A 22,004-nucleotide genomic window follows, 5' to 3' on the forward strand; every position below is an offset into this window, starting at 1 on the left:
TATAATTTAATTTTGTAAGTTTGTGCCGCTTTTGCGTCAAAAAATTACGCAAATGCGGCACTAGAAAAGTATAAATCAGGCCCCAAGGCCCCACAAAACACGCAGACAAGCTATAATTTTTTACCATATATCCATCATTTCATCTAGACTCACTTGTGTGAATGGAAATATCCAGAGTCCTTCAAATCAATACCTTTATATATAGATATATCTATAAAACCAGTTTTGACACTCCTGTCTCGCACAGTACCTGCTGCCGGCTACGTTGTTACAAGGATCCATAACCTGCATGTCCAAATCTTCATTCAGTATCACAGCCCACATATGCAGAAGTAACTCAGATATGATCCCTAGGTACACCAGACACTGAAAAACTAAGTGGCAGATTTAGGAGCCCCTTGCGCCTCCTTGCGCCTCCTTGCGCCACATTAGCGTCATTGTTTTAATGCTAATGTGGCCCAATGAGGCCAAAATCACTGCGCAAAAATTTACAAAGTTGCACAATGCATACACTGCATCACTTTTCAACTCTTTGCGCTACATTATGGCTGTGCCAGGCACAATGTGTGCAAAGGGGGTGTTCCCCTGTTAGTGGGGGGATGAAAAAATGGTGCAAAGAATTCTAAGAGATTTCTTTGCATCAATTTTTTTTGCCACTTTTAAGGTGTGCTCAGAGCAGGCCTTAAAAGGAGGTACACCATTGTTTACAATGGGCCTCAATGGGCTTTGTAGAATTCGTGTCAACATTTTTTATGCTAATCCTGCAAAGCTCCCAACTAGCGTCAAAGATTTTGATGCTAGCTTCCTAACTACCTCCATGGTGTGCGATATTTTAGATACGGCGTACACATGGTGGCATTAAGGGGGCGCTAACAGGTGCAAAAAAGTGGTGCTGCACTGGGTGCAGTGCCACTTTTCTTAAATCTGGCCCTAAGGGGTAGATTTCAGAGCCCCTAGCGCCTCCTTGCACCACATTAGCGTCATTTTTTTATGCTAATGTGCCCAACAACGCCAAAATCACCATGCCAAATTTACAAAGTGGCACAATGCATGCATTGCACAACTTTGTAAACCTTTGTGCTACCTTATGCCTGTGTCAGGCATAATGTATGCAAAAGGGGCACTACCCCTTTAGGGAGGCCCAAAAAATGGCACAAAGAAATCTAATGGATTTCCTTGCATCATTTTCTTCGGCACTTTTAATGCTTGCTCATAGCAGGCATTAAAAGGAGGCCCACCATTGTTTACAATGGGCCTCAATGGGCTTTCCAGGACTGGTATCAACATTTTTGATGCTGATCTTACAAACCCCTGAACTAGCGTCAAAGATTCTCTAGTTCATTAACTACTGCCATGGTGTACCGTACCTTAGCTAAGCGCACACATAGTGGCGTTAGGGGGGTGAAGTGCGGTCCTCACCAAAGAACATGGGAATCTTTAATAGTGTTCAAATTAAGCTTATTCCATAATCACAACCTGGCGTCTCCCCTTCCCGACCTACATCCATCCGCCCTCATTTCTCTTCATAACTGTCGTCATCCCACCCTCACATTCTAGATTCCAAACACAAGATCCCCTACATTCTTTAGTGCTCATCAATACACATCTCTTTCACTTCCAGTTATGGAAACACTTGTGAAATAATTAAAAGAAAAACTAAATGAAACACTGCAGTACAATAAACTTAGGAATTGTCCAGGTTATATATATCAAACATTCACAAAAATTGTACATATATAAAATCTTAAACATTATGAGCCTACATAATCTTCTAGGTACATAGGTGGTTTATGGGACCTCTGCACTCTGAGATTTCTGCACTCTGACATCCCCCACGCTTACACTAGGCTCAGACTCTCTACATGTCTCTCTGTCACCTCTCACTCTCCCCACAGCTTCTTATCCTACTCCTTAAACACATGCTTCACTACCACTCTTCAGTCCCCACTCCTCAGTTCTCACTCACTCTCAATCACTCATAAACATTGCACCTGACAAAATCTCCTCACACCCTTCAGCGTTATGTTATTATTTATTTTTTTTATAGAGAGACACTCTCCTAAAATTCTACCTATCACCTCCTTCCAAAATACCTGAATATCTGCTAACTTTATGGACTCTGAAAGGATCCATAAATTTTGTTAAACCACCTCCCACTCGCCCAGACTTAACTTTTATCCAATCTCCTTTCTCAATCTTGTGGGTTGAATTATCATAGTGGGTTTAATTATCAACACTCTTAACCAAGTCACTAGCCGATGAGTTCATCCACTCCTTCAACCACATTGGTACCTTTTTGTTTCCAGGGACTCTACTTTTCATCTCCTGGAATGGACATTTTTGAGAAACGGTGTGCACAGTCATGCCATACGCCCAAATCATATCATCAACCTATTTTTTGACATCAATGTTGCTTGCCAAAGCCATCTGAATAGTACCCTTTATCAACCTATTTGCTCTTTCTACCATTCCATTTCCCCGTGGAAGAGAAGTACGTGTGTGCTTAAATCCACACTGCTCAAGAAACCACACCATTTCCAAAGGCGTCAGCTGAGTACCATTGTCAGTGATCAAAATAGCTGGAATCCCTTCCTCACGGAATATGAGACCTAACTTTTTATATCGCCATTCCTGTGGTTACATCTCTCATAAATTTCAGAATTAGCCACTTAGGGCCAGATGTAGCAAAGCTTTGAGAGTCACAAATGTCCTGAATCGCTATTTGCGCCCTCGCAAAATCCGAAATGGGATGCAAAAATCCCATTTCCGAAATGCAAATAGCGATGCGACACAGCACCGACTCGCAAAAATTGCGACCTGATTTTGCGACCCACAAACAGGAAGCTGCAAATTGCGAGGCGCAAACCATATGCAAAAGCCAGTCGCAAATTGCGAGTAGTCGCAAAAAGCTCTTTTTGCACATCCAGATTACCAGTGATTCAGAGCAGGTGGTTACCAGAACCAAAGTATAAAAGGAGACCCAGAAGGCATCTGGCTGACTCAAAATGGCTGAACTGTATGTCATAGCATGGAGGAGGAGAGTCCTGGCCGCCCAGCAGAGGAGGAGGAGGCAGAGACAGGAGAGGATATACCCAACCAGGCAGACACTATTTCAACAAACTGAGGAGGAGATATATGACAAATATAGACTGAGCAGTGCTGTAATCTTAGAATTAATTGAACTACTGAATCCTCAGCTTGAACAACAGACAATGCGCGGCAGTGCCATCCCTACACATGTGCAAGTGCTATGCTCACTGCACCTCTTGGCCTCAGGTAGCTATCAGGGGGTGATTGCTGTGGCAGGTGGGGTATCCCAAAGTGCACTTTCACGATTCTTCAGATGTTTCCTAGATGCCATACTCACACACATGTCCAGATATATATACCTACCCAGGAATGAGGCAGAAATTAACCACACCAAGTTGTACTTCTACAGAATTGCCAACTTCCCCCATGTAATAGGGTGTGTGAACGGGACACATATACAAATTTGCCCACCTGCAAATCTGGAATATGTGTTCTGCAATAGAAATGTACCCACTCACTAAACATCCAGGTGGTATGTGACACCCATAATATCATTACTGACATTGTAGCGAAATATCCAGGGAGTTGACATGAATCATACATATTCAGGCACAGTGGGATACACCAAACGTGGGGAGTTTGGAGACGGATATCTATTAGGTATTGCTGACTACACCCTGAAGCCATACATACAGGTCACTGTGTAACCCATTGATGCCCTGATAAATTTGCCTTTTTTGTCAAACAGGTGACAGTGCATATGCCCTGAGACCATGGATACTCACCCTGGACCTAACACCTGGCAATCAGAACGAGAGGCAATATAACAGTGCACATGGGACGACCAGAACTGTAGTGGAGAGGAGCTTTGGCTTGTTAAAGGCAAGATTCAGATGCCTCCACAAAAGTGGAGGTGCACCCCAGTATGCCCCAGAAACAGCATGCAAGATAGTTGCCGCCTGAGCCATGCTACACAACATTGCCACCAGACGTGGGCTACATCTCACCCCTGAAGTCACAGACACAGAGGATGAGGAGCAAGAGCTACCACACCGACAGCCTGGGGATAGAAGCATCGCAAATTAGGGCAGACAGAGACGGAACCACATTGCAATCCAATACTTTGGCAGGTACGTGGCAACCATGACCACACTCACTAATGTCAGACACACATAGCCCAGTTGTGTAGTCAAACAAACAAAACCTTTTTATTTCTAAACTATGAAAACATTAGAATTGTGCTGTATGCCACAGTCTTGAATTGTCAAAAGTCATATCAGACACATTAATTGCATGTGCCTTATTAAGAGTACATTTTGGTGGCTCACAGCCTCCTCCTACTGCGGCCTCCATGGCTCAATCCTGGTGGGTCCCCTCACCCCTGTCGTGCACTGCTACTCCGCAGAACACAGAAATCAGTGACAGACACACTGCTGATGGTCGAGCCCTCCTCGCTGTCCTGCGGGGTATCCCCTGTGCCCCCTGCAGCCTGCCTGGTCTCCATTATGTCTACCGCATGGCTGATGCGCCCAAGTCCCCGTGCCACATCCCCTGCGAAATGACCTAGTTCAACCTGCAGGCTGACAGTACGCCTTGACAGGCATGTGGTGTTACTAGCAAGGCGCCCAATGGATGCTGCTACTCTGTCAAACCAGGCGGCAGGGTTGCGCTCCCTGCGCTGTGCCTGTGACCTATCTGCCACAAGTTCCCAGACCAAATGTTAGATGGCCTGTGTCAGGTTCCCCAGATGTTGGTTCATGTGTTGGAACTGGCTGTCCACATGTACCATCCCATGGGTCAGAGTGGTCTGCAGTCTATTGAGATTCCTATTTATTGACTGCAACTGTCTGTTTTGCAGACGCTGACCCTGAACCAGTGATGCCTCCAGTCCCGCAAACGCTATGTCTGCAACATCATCCCAGTGCACAGACTGGACTCTGTGCCGGTGTCTGCGCACTGCTCCTGCTGCTGCTGCTGGCTGTGTGTGCCTCTCTGTGGGGCTGGGCCCTGGTGTTCCCCCTGCTGCCTCCTAGTCCTGCGTAGGATCTTCCATGAACTCTGGTGGCATTTCCATGGGTGGTGGTGTTCTGCTGGGCTCTGCTGTGTCACTGGCAGCCTCCTGCTGTGGGTCTGGCCCATGTTCCTCTCCCTGCATGTGTTCGCTGCTGGGGGTGCCTTGTGGGAGACCTGTGGGACATAGGGGATACACTGTCAGTCTCGCACATCTGTTTTATGCCTCTTAATAAACATTTGCCTGTATCTGAACCACTGTACTACATTGCCCATAATGCACTATTCTAGAGGTTGCTAGACTGGAATGGAGCTAGTCTGGTGGTGCCTGCTGCTGTGTACTGGGATAGTGTGTATACTGCATTTGTGGGTGTCAAAGCATATCTCATGGTACTCACTTTTGGAGGTTCCAGCCGCTGAACTGTCCATTTCTCCCATGCCCAGTACGGCCTCTGGCTCCAGTGTCATCTCCACCATGGTTTCCAGGGCTGTGGGTGGTGGTATGGTGGATGGGCCTCCTCCGGTGCCCCTCATCTCCCTCATGCACTCCACAACCCTCTCCTTGTCCTGCAGCCAAGGTCATACCACCTTTTCCGGATTTCCTCTAGGGTGCGGTGGCTTACCCCAATGGCATTGATTTTTTCTTGAATTTGTTGCCAAATAATTTTCTTCTGAGTGTCAGGGAAATTCATTGCTGCCTTGCCGAAGAGTTGGTCATGGTGCAGGCAGCACTCCTCCATAAGGAAATCCAACTCCTTGTCTGAGAATTTTAGGGGCATATTTATACTCCGTTTGTGCCGGATTTGCGTCGTTTTTTTTTACGCAAATTCGACGCAGAACGAACTCCATATTTATACTCTGGCGTTAGACGCATCTAGCGCCAAATTCATGGAGTTTGCGTCATTTTTTAGCGTGGACACCTACTTTGCGTTAATGATATGCAAGGTAGGCGTTCCCGCCTAAAAAATGACTCCGAGGCATGTGCGCCGTATTTACACTCCCGGGCAAAAATGACACCCGGGAGTGGGCGGGTCCAAAAAAATGACGTCCAGCCGCTTTTGCGTCGTTTTTTAGCGCCTGGTCAGGGCAGGCGTTAAGGGACCTGTGTGCTCGGAAGGAGCCCAGAGGTGCCCTCCCATTCCCCCAGGGACACCCCCTGTCACCCTTGCCCACCCCAGGAGGACGCCCAAGGATGGAGGGACCCATCCCAGGGACCTTAAGGTAAGTTCAGGTAAGCATTTTTTTTTGGTTTTTTTTTGTGGCATAGGGGGGCCTGATTTGTGCCCCCCTACATGCCACTATGCCCAATGACCATGCCCAGGGGACATAAGTCCCCTGGGCATGGCCATTGGGCAAGGGGGCATGACTCCTGTCTTTGCTAAGACAGGAGTCATTTTAATGGGGGTTGGGAGTTAAAAACAATGGCGCAAATTGGGTTGAGGCGAAAATTTTGCCTCAGCCTGACTTGCCCCATTTTTTGACGCCCAAGCTCCATATTCCCCTACGCCGGCGCTGCCTGGTGCACGTCATTTTTTTTGACGCACACCAGGCAGCTCCGCCGGCTAACGCCGGCTAACATCATTGAATAAATACGGCGCCCGCATGGCGCTTCAGAATAGCGTTAGCCGGCGTTAGATTTTTTGACTCACAACTGCGTTGGCGCAGTTGTGCGTCGAAAAGTATAAATATGGCCATTATTTTTCTCCTCCTGCCAGCACTGCCTGTCTCCTCCATGGTTGCTGCAGCTCCTCTCCCCTGGGTGTGGCTCTGCAGTTTGGGCTGGGTGTGCTCCTCCCTCCTCCCAGTTCTATTTGGTGACTTCCTGGTTCTGATGTCATCACCAAGAGCCAGGAAGTGGGTTTCCCAACTGTTATGTTGCACCTGCAGGCAATTTGCGAGGCAGTCTCAATTTGCGACATCGGACCACACCCTTCGCGCAAATTGTGAGCTCGCTTTTAGCGAGGTCGCAAATTGTGACATCGCTAAAAATGGAGGTCGCAAAATGGTGTGCGACGCATCTGTGACTCACAATTTGGTATTGCAAGTCTTTCTTGCATTTGGTTTTGCGAGTCAGAAATAGCGATTCGCCTGGAGTCGCTATTACCGATTCGCAAGATTTTACCTACCAATAAAATCTAGACAAATAGTGTGCCATGGTTTACCAGGATCAGCAATGTGACCTTCAACAGCCTCACTTCCAACCGTAAGTCTTCTCACTTTCTTTACAAACCATACCTCTCTCTACCCGCTCAACCACTTGATAATCCACACCAGGCCTCTAAAACTTGCACATTTTGATCAATTTACTCCTTAACCCTGTAGGTGGTACAAACTGATCTCCCCTCATGATCACACAGTTCCCAATCCAACATAACTCATCCAAAATGTTAAAGTGTGGTCTTGCAGCTAATGGAATTACACTCTCCCTTGAAGCTCCATTCCGTGTCATATTCATTACCATGGATAAAACAACATCACCCTCCATCTCTTCTTCCCACTCACACCTGGTGAAAGCACCTAATGCTGAATGTACAGCATCCTGAATGTACGCTACTGCACCATCACGTTCTTCCAGACCACAAACATCTAAATAACCATATAACTCCAAAAGTAACCTCGAAAGACATTCGGCCTGAACATTTCTCCAGCCATGAATAAACGTCACAACATACATATACTCTTGCAGCCTAGCGGCCAATCTAGCTGAACCTTTACCTGCGCCTCTAGGTAGTAATACTTTCAATAAAGGTTTGTGATCTCTCCTTAAAACAAACTTTGAGCCTCATAAGTAAATGCAGAAATATTCAACACCCCAGGCAGCAGCTAAGGCTTCTCTCTCAACACCGAATAGTTATGTTCAGATTGTGTGTGAGAATGAGATGCAAAAGCTGTTTTTTCTGCTTTCCCATGTACGTGGGATAACACAGCTCCTATTCCAGAAGCACTTGTGTCAATTGTGATGATGGAAAAGTGGAGCTGCACTAGGTGCAGCCCACGTTTCTTAAACCTGGACCTAAGGGTCTCATTTACAAGGCCCTAGTGAGACACTGCACCATCTGAGCGTCATTTTTTCATGCTCTGGTGACACGGTGGGCCAACCTATATTTACAAGGCCATGTAAAGCCACCTTGCATGGCTTTTCTTGGCCTTGTAAATATGGACCCCTTTCACGCATAACAAAGTGGGAAAGAGGCCTTTCATGGATGTTCCGTGGACTGTTCCCATACAACACCTACGGAACCATAAGGAATCTGATACCTTCACAGATTTACAAGTCTGGGAATATGTCAGATTCCTGTGCCACCTCAGGGTTGGCATAGGAATGACGCAAAAGGGAAAAATATCTTTATTTCCTCCAGTGTTTTCCTCTTTCTATGGGTGCTGCATTTTGCATTTCAGAAGCAACTGAATATTGTTTCATCTAAAGTTATGAAAACTTGAGAAGTGATTTAGATACATCAACCTTTATGTGTTGAATTAAGGATAGTATATACTTACCTATATATAGAATTACATTCACAATGGAGCAGAAGTCAATATTCTGGATGTAATAGTTTTAAGTACCATATGAAAAATGTGTATTCTTGAAGTTCATCCCTTTGGACCTCCAGGAAAGACACTTATAAAACCAACATCTTCGATTTACACATTTTCTTTGTGAAACTAAATACTTTCTATCTCAGGTCAGAAAATAATATGTGTATCTCTTATCAGTGCTATTACCATGTGATTAAGAATGTCTTTAGATGAGAGTTTCTAAAGATGTTCAGAATACTTTCGGCCCAAATCAGGCACTCCCGATTACCTGCCTCATTGGCATGCTGAATTTTCCATGTTCTTGCTTTCGCCTCTTGGAATAAATACTGTAGATAACTGTAAACAGTGCTCTTATTTCACTGGGATGGAATTTAAAGTTTATCTCTTAATATAAGCATTGGGTGGAATTGCACCTCTTCTAAAAACATTTAACCTCTCATAATTCAAGGACTAAAGCAGCACATGCTGCCACAGTAGGGTGATCCACGAGGCATTACTTTTTTGACAGAAGTGCCCCTGCCTTGTCACAAAGAAGCATTTTCTGGAAAACCAAGCTACGGTCATGGTGGGAAAGGCTTCATTGACAGAGCGATCTACTGAGGGGTGTGCAAAGGCCAAACTGTAAACAAGGCACATAGACATCTGTAAGCTCCAAACATTGTAATAACCACGGTTCCTATTGCTCAACTCATTCATACTGTGATATATCCAGTTTGAGGGGTTCCAGGGCAAGCCAAAGTCATGTTTGTATCGGTGGTTAACTTTTACCTGTGGTGACCTAGGCATATCTTAGTAGGATCCTCAGATTGGGATCCAAGTGCTCCTCTGATAAGTATAGAGGAGAACAAGGTGATCATTTTTTACTGTCCACCCTGTAGGAGGCTGGTCTGGTTTGGAGTGGGTACCAAAGGTACTTACACCATATGCTAGGTCCAGTTATACCTTATTAGTGAAATGTAGTCAGTGTCCAGCAGCTAGGCTGTTTAGAGGTAGCTTGTAGCAGAGTAGCCAAGGCTTAACTAGGAGACATGCAAAGCTCTTGCAATACCACTGTAGTCACACAGTACCCACAAACATGAAAGAAAATACTCAGTGTTACAAAAATAAAGGTACTTTATTTTGGTGACACAAATGCCAAAAATACTTTAGAGACTATACTCTCTTAGGAGGTAAGTAATATACACAATATATACACACTAGTATCCAAAAACTGTACACAGTCAGAAAACAGTGCAAATAGTGAAAATCACAATAGGTTGCGATGGGCCTAGAGGGAGCACAAACCATATACTAAAATAGTGGAATGCGAAAGTTGGTTTCCCACCTAGGCAAGTGTAATGTGTAGAGGGGTGCTGGGAGTCTAAGAAAACACCAAAGGTAAGTAATAGAACCAACCCCTGAGCCCAGGAAAACAGCACTAAATCACAGTTAGTTTCCTGAAACACCCAAGAAGTCGTGATAGAACATTATCCAAGAACCAAAAGAGACTGCAAGACACCAATGGTGGATTCCTGGACCTGAAGACCTGTGAAAGAAGGGGACTAAGTCCAAGAAGAACTGACGAGTCCAGGGAGAACAGGAGCCCCTGCTAATCCGGATGAAGGTGCAAAAGAACAACCACCGGTGAGAAGACAAAGTCAGTAATGCACCAAAGAAGACAGATGGTGCAGAAGATGTCCCATGCCAGATGAATGAATGCAGTCTGGTTTGTGTCACTGGATTCCACCAACAAGCCTTGGCACATGCAAAGACTGTGGTTAGCAGAAAATGGTGGTGCCCGGACCAGGAGAGACCTGGTGGCCTCTACCCAGGAGGGGGAGGCAGAGGGGGCTCTCAGCAACTCAGAAAGCCCTCAGAAGATCAGGCAGCATGCACAGGAGTCCCAAGCACAGGGACAAAGAAGGTGCAAATTTAGGCCGACGCATTACGATACAAAGGGATCACACACTTCCGGAGAACCTTGCATGAAGCTGTGCGTCACAGGATGGAGTGTTAGGGGACTAAGCTGTGCAGTGCATGAAGAATTTCTTGGAAGGTCACACACAAGCCTTGGCAACTGCAAGTCATGCGGTGCACGGGGTTACTGTCTTGCGTGGGGAGGCAAGATTTTACTTCCACCAAAGCTGGTCAGCTGGACGTTAGGACTGTCAGGGTCATTGTAATTCACCACCTATGTTGCTGGGTCCACACTTGTCATCTGGAGAGGGGAACCACACCACCGGTTGTCGCTGCAGAGAGGCACCTGCTGAAGCGGGAAAGTGACACCGTCACTCCACTGGAGATTCCTTTGGTTCTTCTGGTGCAGGCTGAAGACAGGCAGTCCTCAGAGGATGCACGACCTGGAAACTGTTGCAGTTGCTGGCAGGAGCTGAAGTTACAATGTTGCAGAAGTCATCTTTGCTTCTTTGATGCAGTTTGTAGAGTCCCTGGACGGTTTAGTTGTGGTTCCGTCTGTAGAAGATGAAGTAATGGATGCAGAGGATTCCTGCTGTAGTCTTGCTATCTGAATCTAAGAAACACCCAGAGGAGAGACCCTAAATAACCCTGAAAGGAGGATTGATCACCTAACCAGGTAAGCACCCATCAGGGGAAGGGCTCTGACGTAACCTGCTGGCACTGGCCACTCAGATGCTCCCAGAGTGGAATCCAAGATGGCAAAACCCAGGGACTCTCTGGAGGAGCTCTGGGCACCACCTTGGGGTGGTGATGGACAGGGGAGTGGTCACTCTCCTTTCCTTTGTCCCGTTTTGCACCAGAGCAGGGAATGGGGGTCCCTGAACTGGTGTAGACTGGATTATGCAAGGAAGACACCATCTGTGCCATTCACAGCATTTCTAGAGGCTCTGTGAGGCTACCCCTCCTATGCCTGTAACACCTATTTCCAAAGGGAGATGGTGTAACACCCCTCTCCCAATGGAAATCCTTTGTTCTGCCTTCCTGGTCTTGAGCTGCTCAAGCAACAGGTGGGCAGAAACCTGCCTGTGAGGTAGTAGCAGCTGGGGCTGCCTGGAAAACCTCAGAAGGTTGGTATGGTAATACTGGGTGTCCACTCTGGAGCCCCCAGAGTGCACGGGATTGTGCAACCAATACTGGAATCAGTATTAGGGTACAATTCCCGGTTGTTATACACCTTACAAGGCCATATTTGGGGTTACCATTGTGAAGCTGGACATAGATATTGACCTATGTCCAGTGCACACATAAAATGGCGTCCCTGCACTCACAAAGTCCGTAAAAATGGGTCTGGATGACGTGGGGGCACCTCTGCTAGTGCAGAGGTGCCCTCACACACAGGTACTTTGCATCCAGCCTTCAGGCTTGGAAGACCTAAAATATAGATGACTTATAAATGACCTGGTGCAGTGAAAATGGCTGTGAAATAGTGCATGCACTATTTCACACAGGCTGCAATTGTAGTCCTGTAGAAACCTTTGCATGGGCTCACTGTGGGTGGCAAAAGTAATGCTCCAGCCAATAGGGATCCCCTGGAACCTCAATGCCCTGGGTACCTAGGTACCATATACTAGGGACTTATAAGGGAGGGCCAGTATGCCAATTTGGAGTGAAATACTGGGTTACCCGTATGTAAGGACAAATTTGGAACCAGAGAGAGCATGAGCACTGGGGTCCTGTGAAACATACTGACAACTAGGCCACAAACCATAAGCACTGGGGTCCTGACTAGCAGGATCCCAGCGACACAGTCAAACATACTGACAAACAGCAAAACATGGGGGTAAACATGATAGAAAGAGGCTACTTTCTCACACATCCCAAATGTAATTGCTTTTAATCCTGCCAGAGGAGCGGGGCGTAATAAAGCGTAGGGTGGTACCCCCTTAGACAGTTTTAAGGAAGCTGCAAAGTGGATCCCTTTTAAATAATAGGGTATGTACTTTTATGATCTATCTTTTTGCTCCACTCTGACGTGTTGGTCTGCACCAGAGTGTTGTGACACACCCTGTGATCTAGCATGTCACTAATAAGTGGTTGAGGGAACTTTTGATAATCCGCAGGGATCTTTAGTCTAGAGATCAGGCAGGGTTGCTCCATTGTTTCCCCTTTACCTTCTTACATGTGTGTTTTGTGATTGCTGTGGGTGGACAAGAGAAGAGGCATACCTCTCGCCCCTACATTTATGTTAGGATGGTGCTCGTAGTGCCCTGAAGGGGACCAAAACAGGCAGGGTTTCAATGGGGAGTACCTGGGTGAGGATATTTTTGTTCTGGTCCCCTTGGGTCAAGGGGGACTGGTTGGAATACCCTCCATTAAAAGGGGAATAATTACAAGCTTAAGATCACATACCTATCTCCAGTGGAGACCACCTACAAAGCAAAAAGATATCACAAATGTTGGCTTCCACACTGATGGTGTTTTTGGTGGTAGCGAGTGTCCCCTACCACCAGGGCACCAGCTGCAGTTGCGAAGTACTGCGCATAAGCTGCAGTTATAGATCCGAATATTTTGGTTCCTGCTAGATAACTTATAGCACTGTTGGCAGGGTTCTGCCACCTACACCAGCAGCCAGAAGTCTTCTGATAAAATATTTTCTGAGACTTTCCTTTAGCCTACTCTGAGCCTGCTGAATTAATGAGTCCTCCTCCTGCCTCAGCAGTAATTTTACTGTATAGGGTCCGGGTTGGATTTTTGGCCAAATCTAGGCACGTTCATATTGGGGGTTCTTCCTCACCGGCACCCCATTGGTTCATCATGGTAGAACACCTTCCTTGATTTTAATCCCCAATCATCCAAGACTTGCAGGGTGACTCCTGAAGGCATTATAGCGACATCACCCCAACAGAAGTCCAAAGGACTCCTTCTTTCACGTCCTCGGCAAGCCCACTCTCGACTGTGCCTATGCGATCAGCCATGGAAGGTGTCTAAAGACTCCTGAGAACAAAGGAGGAGTGGTTGCACTCCCGAAAAGTCCCAACAGGGATCAACAGATTCACTGGTCCTTCCTCTGTTCGTTCCACCTTCCTCTTCAGCTCACCTTATGCTTGAGTTATGAATGGAAGAGATAATTTCTGTGACTGGTGAAGCACCTACCCAAATGAAGTGATCCTTTATCATCCAGCATCCTTCCACCTGACACACCTGAATCCGGCCAACTGCCTGTCTCACCTCTGTGTAGCATTATGGGCAGAGCTAAACTGTCGGTTATCTTCCAAATCCACAGCATGTCATCCTCAAAGTTGATCCCTGCTCATCCAGGCAGGCTTGAATCTTCCCTTTTGATATGGTCATAGTGCACAAATGATCTGCAGTTGAGACAGTCGTCCGTAGGGTATAATAGTTCCAAAGGGAGTTTTTTCATATTTATGTGCAGGAATAGTTTACCTATGATCACCTGGCAGCTGGTCAAGCATTGGGGAAGAGTTATCTGACCAGAACTGCATCAAGCCAAAGAGTAAAGTGAGCAAAGAAAATTTGCTCAGATGGTTTCACAGTATAAAGTATGAAAAAAGAGGTCCTTTTGCGCAGTTGACTGCAGAATATTTGCAAAAAGGTCAAAGGTTTTAGATTCAGTTCTGAAGGTAAACTTATACATTATTCTCCTACCTTTATAGTATTAAAATCAAGCATGAACTTTCCCGGAAGAGACAGCCTGAAATAGGCTTGAAAAGATGCTGGCAAAGGCGTGCTTTTTACATAACAACTCCCGGACTAATTGGCTAAAAAGTCATAAATATGACAGTGAGTTAAAATATATGCAGCTTTACGTGGCCTTTCAAATTCCAAAATGTATTAAGCATCTTCTTTCCCACCAATCATCAACTTCCTTCCTTTCATTATACCGTCCTGGCACTTGTAGGTAGATTCATGGTAATGTTATGACTATGGATGTGATGGGAAGAACAATTTCATAGATCTCACAATATCAGATTGTGGGCAACAGAAGTACCTCTCAGGTCAGACAGCGTTCTTGATCTCTGACACTGCAGTTTCTGATCATTTTACAATTGGACGCTTTATGTTAGAAAACAGTAGACAGATCTATGGGGTTACATCAGCTTTGGATATTCTGGTCAATCAATATTAGCATAGGTCATAACATGCTTGAGAAATCATGAAATAGCAGACCTAACAGGCTGACACTACTACTGGGGCAAATGAGGGCTGATCTCGAGGGAAAGAGAAACTCTGACATCTTAGAATAGGGAGATGCTGACTTCCGGGGGAACTTCCAGGCTGCTCTACTATGTGTTAGGTTGTAGAACTTCTCACTGACAGTGGTAGCTTCCTCTGCTCTTGTGACATGCAAGGGGAAGGCGCTGCATCTTTGATTCTCTGTTTTTGTATTGTGAGACATTTGCCCTCATTCCCACTGGCTGTTGTCAGTGTCTCTGTGGTCACAACTGCAGGTTGAGAATTTCCATGCGTGTTGTGGAACACAGGGTACAAAAAACTGTTGGCAATGTGTGAAGTACGAGGGTTGGCCAACACATTTCTTCTTCCTTACCTGCCATTTTGTGGAAGAAACTTTATGTATGTATGTGTAACTAGTCTTAAATATATATATTCCTCTCCAAGATGTCTGCATCTCCAATGATTACTGCCTTAAGTTACTAATCCAATACCGTTTCAGCTTTTTTTTCCTGTGATATTTGCTGTCTAGAGCATATATAAGGAGATGAGGGCTAAAGAAAGATATGTCAAATTGCATTTATTTCGCTGATTTTTTATTATGTTCATTGCCTACTAAGTTACATTTTTGTCCCCAATTTTGTGGCACTCTTTTTCTGAAGATATATTCCTCTGGGATTCCTTCTTCTGGAAGATTTCCTACTGGTATGTTTCCCAAAAGTAATGTAAGGGTAGTCTTGACGTCTTGTTAATTCCTCAACTACCAACAAAAATCAAGACACTAATGTTTTCAATTCTGTCTTTTGTGTCATTTTCCTCCTACCAGGGACCCTCTTAAGGAGGCACCTGTCACCTTTGACATGTATATTACTGTGCAGGGTAGCCAAAGGCTACCAAGATGTGTCACCCTTTCCTTTCAAGCAGGAAACTAGAGGGACTTTTACTGCTTTCAGTCCTTAATACTAGGATGAAACAAGATACACACTTTGCTTGTGGGACAAATGACCCAAAATATCACATGTTCAGTGCTAAAACCTAGAAGGTGTCTGGCACTGTCTTGGAAACGTGAATTAATGTGAGAAAGTAACAGGAAGCTAAGAAACAGGAAGGGGAAGCAATGCAAGTGTATGGGGGTCAGGACAAAAGTAGGGAGAGGAAGTGAGAAAGATTAATATTGATGGAGGCAGGATAATGACTATCGACACTGTCTGATTAGCTGTGATGGATGTGGGTTCTTCACAAGTAATAGATCTGCAATTGTCTCCTTTCTGTGAACCAAGTACCCTGATGTAGTACATCACTCTCTCAGGGTAGCGAAGCAGAGCAGTCCAAAAGCTACTCAGGGGAGGTGGTGTGTGTTAGTAATCTTCAGTGCTGGCAGACAACACCAGCACTCAATACATCTTTGTTATTGAGTGCACCCTCTTGGAAAAAGGAAAACTACATTATATTACACACACACACACACACAACTACTACTAAACCTATGCATTAATTTATAGTTATTTACATAAGTTCCTTAAAAGTACCTTGGGGACATTCTCAAATCACATTTGACCCCTAGTGGGTCATGACTCTCTTTATCACAATGCTCCCCCATCTATATCAAAATACAACATAACAATATAACTATGTGTTATTTTAGTAATACAGGTCTTTTTGCTTTGTCAAGGGTTCACCACATCAATATGTGCTAGCGCAGGTGAATTAATAAAAATTATTATTGAGTGCTCATGTATTCTGAATAATGGATTTGTGTAGAAATTAATAAAGTAGGAAAATAATGCACACTTTTGAAAATTTGATTACGATGAGTGGCCGCTAATGTTCACAAAGTGTATTTGTTAATATTTTAATACTGTGAAATGTGAATATATGTTTGACTAATGTAGTAATATGTCATAATAAAGGTTATGCATTATGTCCTAGTTTTATTAATTGTAGGCCTTAACTTAGTGAAGGTCTTGGCTTACTTGCCATGCCTCATGTCAAAGCTGTATTTCTTAATGTTAAATAAATGGCTGTCCTAGAGAGTTAAACTGTGATTTTCCATTGTTTAAATGTGCTCATAACTGAAGGTTTATCATAAGAATCGACTGCTAGAAGATGTTGTTCTTACTAATGTAACATTTTTTGTGTAATGTGTGTGAGACTGACTTTCTCAGGAGGAGAACAATGGAAATACTGATTGGAGTAGAAGCTGCAACTCTATTGTTACCTGACAAGCCGGATGATGAAGACATTGAAGGACAATCAATCAATGACATGTGAACGGAGTAATAGTAGAATTCATAGATTTGGAGTTTTAGTTTTATTTGACAAAGTGTGAACATGCGATTAATTGACCAATAGGGATTTGGGAAATAGATTTACTGGTTTTGATTTAATGACACTGCACTGAGAGAAGACAGGTTCATTGCCCATTTTCTTGCTGGCCGAAAGGTCAATGTTTTCTTGTGCGTCCTGACAAGAGACCTGCTTAACTTTAATGCTTAAAGACTTTGGCCCTCATTACAACCCTGCCGGTCTTGGACCACCAGGGTTGTTGTGGCGGATTTCACCACCAGCAGGCTGGTGGTGAAATCCCTAGTATTACGACCGCGGCGATTCCGCGGTCGCACCACCGAAATCGGCGTTTTCCCGCCACATTGGTCCCGGCGGTTTCAATCCCCCAGGGCCTCGCTGCTTGCAGCGCTGCCCAGGGGATTGCGAGTCCTCCTTCCGCCAGCCTTTTCCTGGTGGTTTGAACCGCCAGGAAAAGACTGGCGTAACGGGGAGTCGCAGGGCCCTGGGGGCCCATGCACTGCCCATGCCTATGGCATGGGCAGTGCAGGGGCCCCCTGCCCCGGCCCGTGCAGCTTTTCAGTGTCTGCTATGCAGACAGTGAAAAGCGCGACGGGTGCAACTGCACCCGTCGCACAGCCGCAACACCGCCGGCTCCATTTGGAACCATCTCCTGTGTTGCGGCCGAGGTCCTCGCTGGGCCGGTAGGCGGAAACCAGGTTTCTGCCCGCCGGCCCAGCGGGGAGCTCCTGATGGCCGCGGCGGGAGTGCGGCCTCATTGGCAGCCGCCCGGCGGTCAGATCTTGGCAGGCGGCTTCAGCCGCCTGCCAAGGTCGTAATGAGGGCCTTTGTGTTTTCTGAACTTTGATGCTGAATCCTGATGCCTTGCTGATCGACTGATGTCCTGAGGACGAAGACTGACTCTGCTTGCTGACCCACATTGAGGATAAGTATTATGAATTAGACTGTTGATTATTATGACTATTTGTTTTTCCTTTCTAGGTACCATCTGCACTGTTTTGATAGAGACATAGGGGGTTATTCTAACTTTGGAGGAGTGTTAATCCGTCCCAAAAGTGACGGTAAAGTGACGGATATACCACCAGCCGTATTACGAGTTCCATAGGATATAATGGACTCGTAATACGGCTGGTGGTAAATCCGTCACTTTTCCGTCACTTTTGGGACGGATTAACACCTCCTCCAAAGTTAGAATAACCCCCTTAGTTAGATGATTTTCCAAAATTGTTTGCTAAATTGTTTTGCATGGAGCCCAACATGCTGATGCTAATCTGATTTTAATTACGGATCCTCAGTAATGAAATTGTGCTAATAAAGAATAATGTTTGATGAATTTCCCTGCTGAACCCGAATGTATGTAATCACTTTGTTGCAGTTGATTTTGTTATTGATTTGCACCGTATCCTTAGAATGTGTTGTAATTTAAGCTGTGATTAGATTACGTTTCTTCCGCCTCTTTGAACAGCCAGTATCGTTTCTGTATGTATTTCATTTGATTTTGAGATTAATCTACATGACCTTAGCATTGTTAATATAGGGAAATAAATATTCTAACTTTTACTAAAAGGTGTGGTTATTCATGACTGAAGGGTCATGGTGCATGACAATTATTGACTCTATTGTTTATTACTGTTATTGATTATTGATGATTATTAATATTGTGTATTGATTATTGATTTGCATGTACTGGACCTATGGTAAGAACTTCTTAATTGTGAGTCAAAAGGTTCATCGACCTATTCACGTCTCCTTCTAAGTTCATTTATTAGGTCAGACGCTCTAACATATGTAAGGCCAGCCTATTGGCTGTGTGAAGGACTCACCACATCAATATAGAAAGCAAGCCTAGGAGCTTTGCTAAGGAGTCGCCACTTTTACATATAAGGCAAGCCTATTGGCTCTGTCATGGGGCCATCACATTAATATCACCGCTCAAGATACTCCCTTAAAACTATTGAAGTCAATAACCATGTTAAAATAAATTCATCATATGTAATATAAGCATGAAGTATCTTACATAAAGCGTTTTAACAAAATGCATTCAAACGTGTATTAAAGTCATTCTTTCAGACCACAGCATAGCCATAGGACCAACAACTAGAAATCCCTGCGCTCATAAGCTGAAGAGCACCAAACCCCAGCACTAGGAAAGTTTGAAAAAAGCTAAACAGTTACACCGGGGCATGCACCCTATCACGTGGGAGACATGAGGTTCCCTTTCTTTAATGTTGCCCCACAATACATTACATGAACATTGGTGTGGCCCCTGCCCATTTTGAGACACAATGGAGTTCAAATCATATGTAATATAGGAGTGGGCGGTGAACTAATCTTTCCTGGCAGACTTTACAAAGTTTTGCCACTCTACGCTCCTCCTGGAGCGCAAAACTCTGCCAACCAGAGTTTATCGGCGCACTCGCCGCTACAAAGTTTGATGGTGTTAAAACTAGCGCTAATCACCACCACTTGTCCTGAGTGCTTTCAGAGCTGATCGGCTTGACATCGGCATTACTTTCACCAGAGCATAGGCTGCGACGCGTGGGGTCTGTCTGACACTGGAAAATAAAACAAGCAGCGGATGCTAAGAACTGGTTATGTACTTTAGTGCACAATAGCTCAACCAATCTTTGTTGTTCCTGGTGCCATAGTGTGACAGCAACATCACAAACTTCACAGTTGTCCCATTGTCGGTGAAACACTAACTTCACAGTTGTCCCATTGTCGGTGAAACACTAAGGGGCATATTTCTAATCTGTTTGCGCCGAATGTGCGTCGTTTTTTTCGACGCTAATTCGGCGCAAAACTAACGCCATATTTATACTTTGGCGTTAGACGCGTCTAGCGCCAAAGTATGGGCAAATAGCGTAATTTTTTTGCGTGAACGCCTTCCTTGCGTTAATGAGATGCAAGGAAGGCGTTCCCGTCTAAAAAAATGACGGCGACGCAAATGCGTCGTATTTATACTCCCGGGCAAAAATCACGCCCTGGAGTGGTCGGGTCAAAAAACCCCGCATTTGCGCCACTTTTTAACGCCTGGGTCAGGGTAGGCGTTAAGGGGCCTGTGGGCTCAAAATGAGCCCACAGGTGCCCTCCCCTGCCCCCAGGGACCCCCCCTGCCACCCTTGCCCACCCCAGGAGGACACCCAAGGATGGAGGGACCCACCCCAGGGCCATTCAGGTAAGTTCAGGTAAGTATAATTTTTTTTTTTTTTTTTTTTTTTTTTTTGGCATAGGGGGGCCTGATTTGTGCCCCCCTACATGCCACAATGCCCAATGACCATGCCCAGGGGACAGAAGTCCCCTGGGCATGGCCATTGGGCAAGGGGGCATGACTCCTGTCTTTACTAAGACAGGAGTCATGTAAATGGCGTCTGGGCGTCGTTTAAAATGGCGCAAATCGGGTTAAGACGATTTTTTAGCGTCAACCTGACTTGCGCCATTTTTAAGACGCCCTAACGCCATTTTTCCCTACGCCGGCGCTGCCTGGTGTACGTGGTTTTTTTCCACGCACACCAGGCAGCGCCGGTCTGCTTGCGCCGGCTAACGCCATTCAATAAATACGGCGCCCGCATGGCGCTTCAGAATGGCGTTAGCCGGCGCAGAATTTTTTGACGCTAAACTGCGTTAGCGCAGTTTAGCGTCAAAAAGTATAAATACGGGCCTAATACTTTTTTAGCGCTGCATTTGCGTCATTTTTTGACGCAAAAGCATCGCAAACTTCCAAAATACAATTGCGCTAAAAAAGTATAAATAAGGGCCTAAATACGCCAGGTTTGTTGTACTATCCAACTACAGTACAGCATCATGACTTCATCTCTGGCTATACCAATGATCTACGTAAAATATATGCAGCTTTGGTTTTGGAAAGCTGGCTTTAAGGTTGTTCACCAAAATAAGGCCCATATTTATGGTGCTAAAAAAGTATAAATATGGGCCTAAGTGCTTTATTGTCTTCACAGCAGAATGTCTCAAAATATGTGAACTCCCTGCACGACATAAATAATAAATATATGCTGGCACTGGCAGCGTTGCTCCATAAGATGCACACACTGGTGCCCTTGTGCCCTTTCTGCTGATTTACGAAAGTAGAGGGACTTTCGGAAGTAGAGCTATACTTCCATGATAGCATTGTCGGTCCTAGTAGGGTTAGAGTAGCTGCACAAATTAGTGGAGTAAGTAATGAGCCGGGGGACAGAGTCTGTGATCTGTTTTCAGAATAGGTCATGGAAGGCCTTTTCTGACACACTTTGACAAAATTAAACATCAAACTGGACGTCTCCTCTAGGCTGCCTCTAGGCTGCGTGCGTCTGTGGTTCATTTCGTGCACTGTCTACACCCACAGGGGAGTCAGAGCTGTTCATCATCTGAACAATGCAGACTCGTGTGTAACAGAGGTGACTTGAGCGAGCCAGTGATGAGTGTTTTGTCACCCTAGTGAACTTTCATGTATTGTGTTTGTGCTGGCGATTACTTCACCAGGCGTTGTTTCACTCAGTCTTAAGGTAAAATGGAGAAGTCCCTGGGCACTGTGCTGTTAGTAGATCTCCAGAGGCTTATTTATAAGGTCTTGAGCTGCCAATTAGTCAACATTTTTGATGCACTGGTGGTGCATTCAGTACTCCATACTTACAAGGTAACGCATCTAGGCCCATGCATCACTTCTGGTGCTCCTGCGTCAAAAGTTTCATGCACCCGATCCTGCTGTGTCACATAGGTATTATGCAAGATAGGTGTTCCTGCATAAGGTTTACTGCAAAATCGATGCTTGGATATTTGCAAAGAAAATAAAATCTGAAAAGTGACTCATTGGATGGGATTTCACAAGTGTCCAAATGCTTGAAAATTCCTGTGCATCGGTAACCCAGGTATAGACAATGATGCATTGGTAGCGGAACATAAAGAGAACTCAGACAGAAATCTGGTAAGCTGAAGGACAACATAGAGCTCCTGATCTTGCAGCTGGGAGGGGCACAGACAAAACCACAAATCCCAACACTCCAACCATATGCACCTCCACCCACCCCCTCACCACAAAG

The sequence above is a fragment of the Pleurodeles waltl genome, chromosome 11, assembly GCF_031143425.1.
Source record: "Pleurodeles waltl isolate 20211129_DDA chromosome 11, aPleWal1.hap1.20221129, whole genome shotgun sequence".
NCBI lineage: Eukaryota > Metazoa > Chordata > Amphibia > Caudata > Salamandridae > Pleurodeles > Pleurodeles waltl.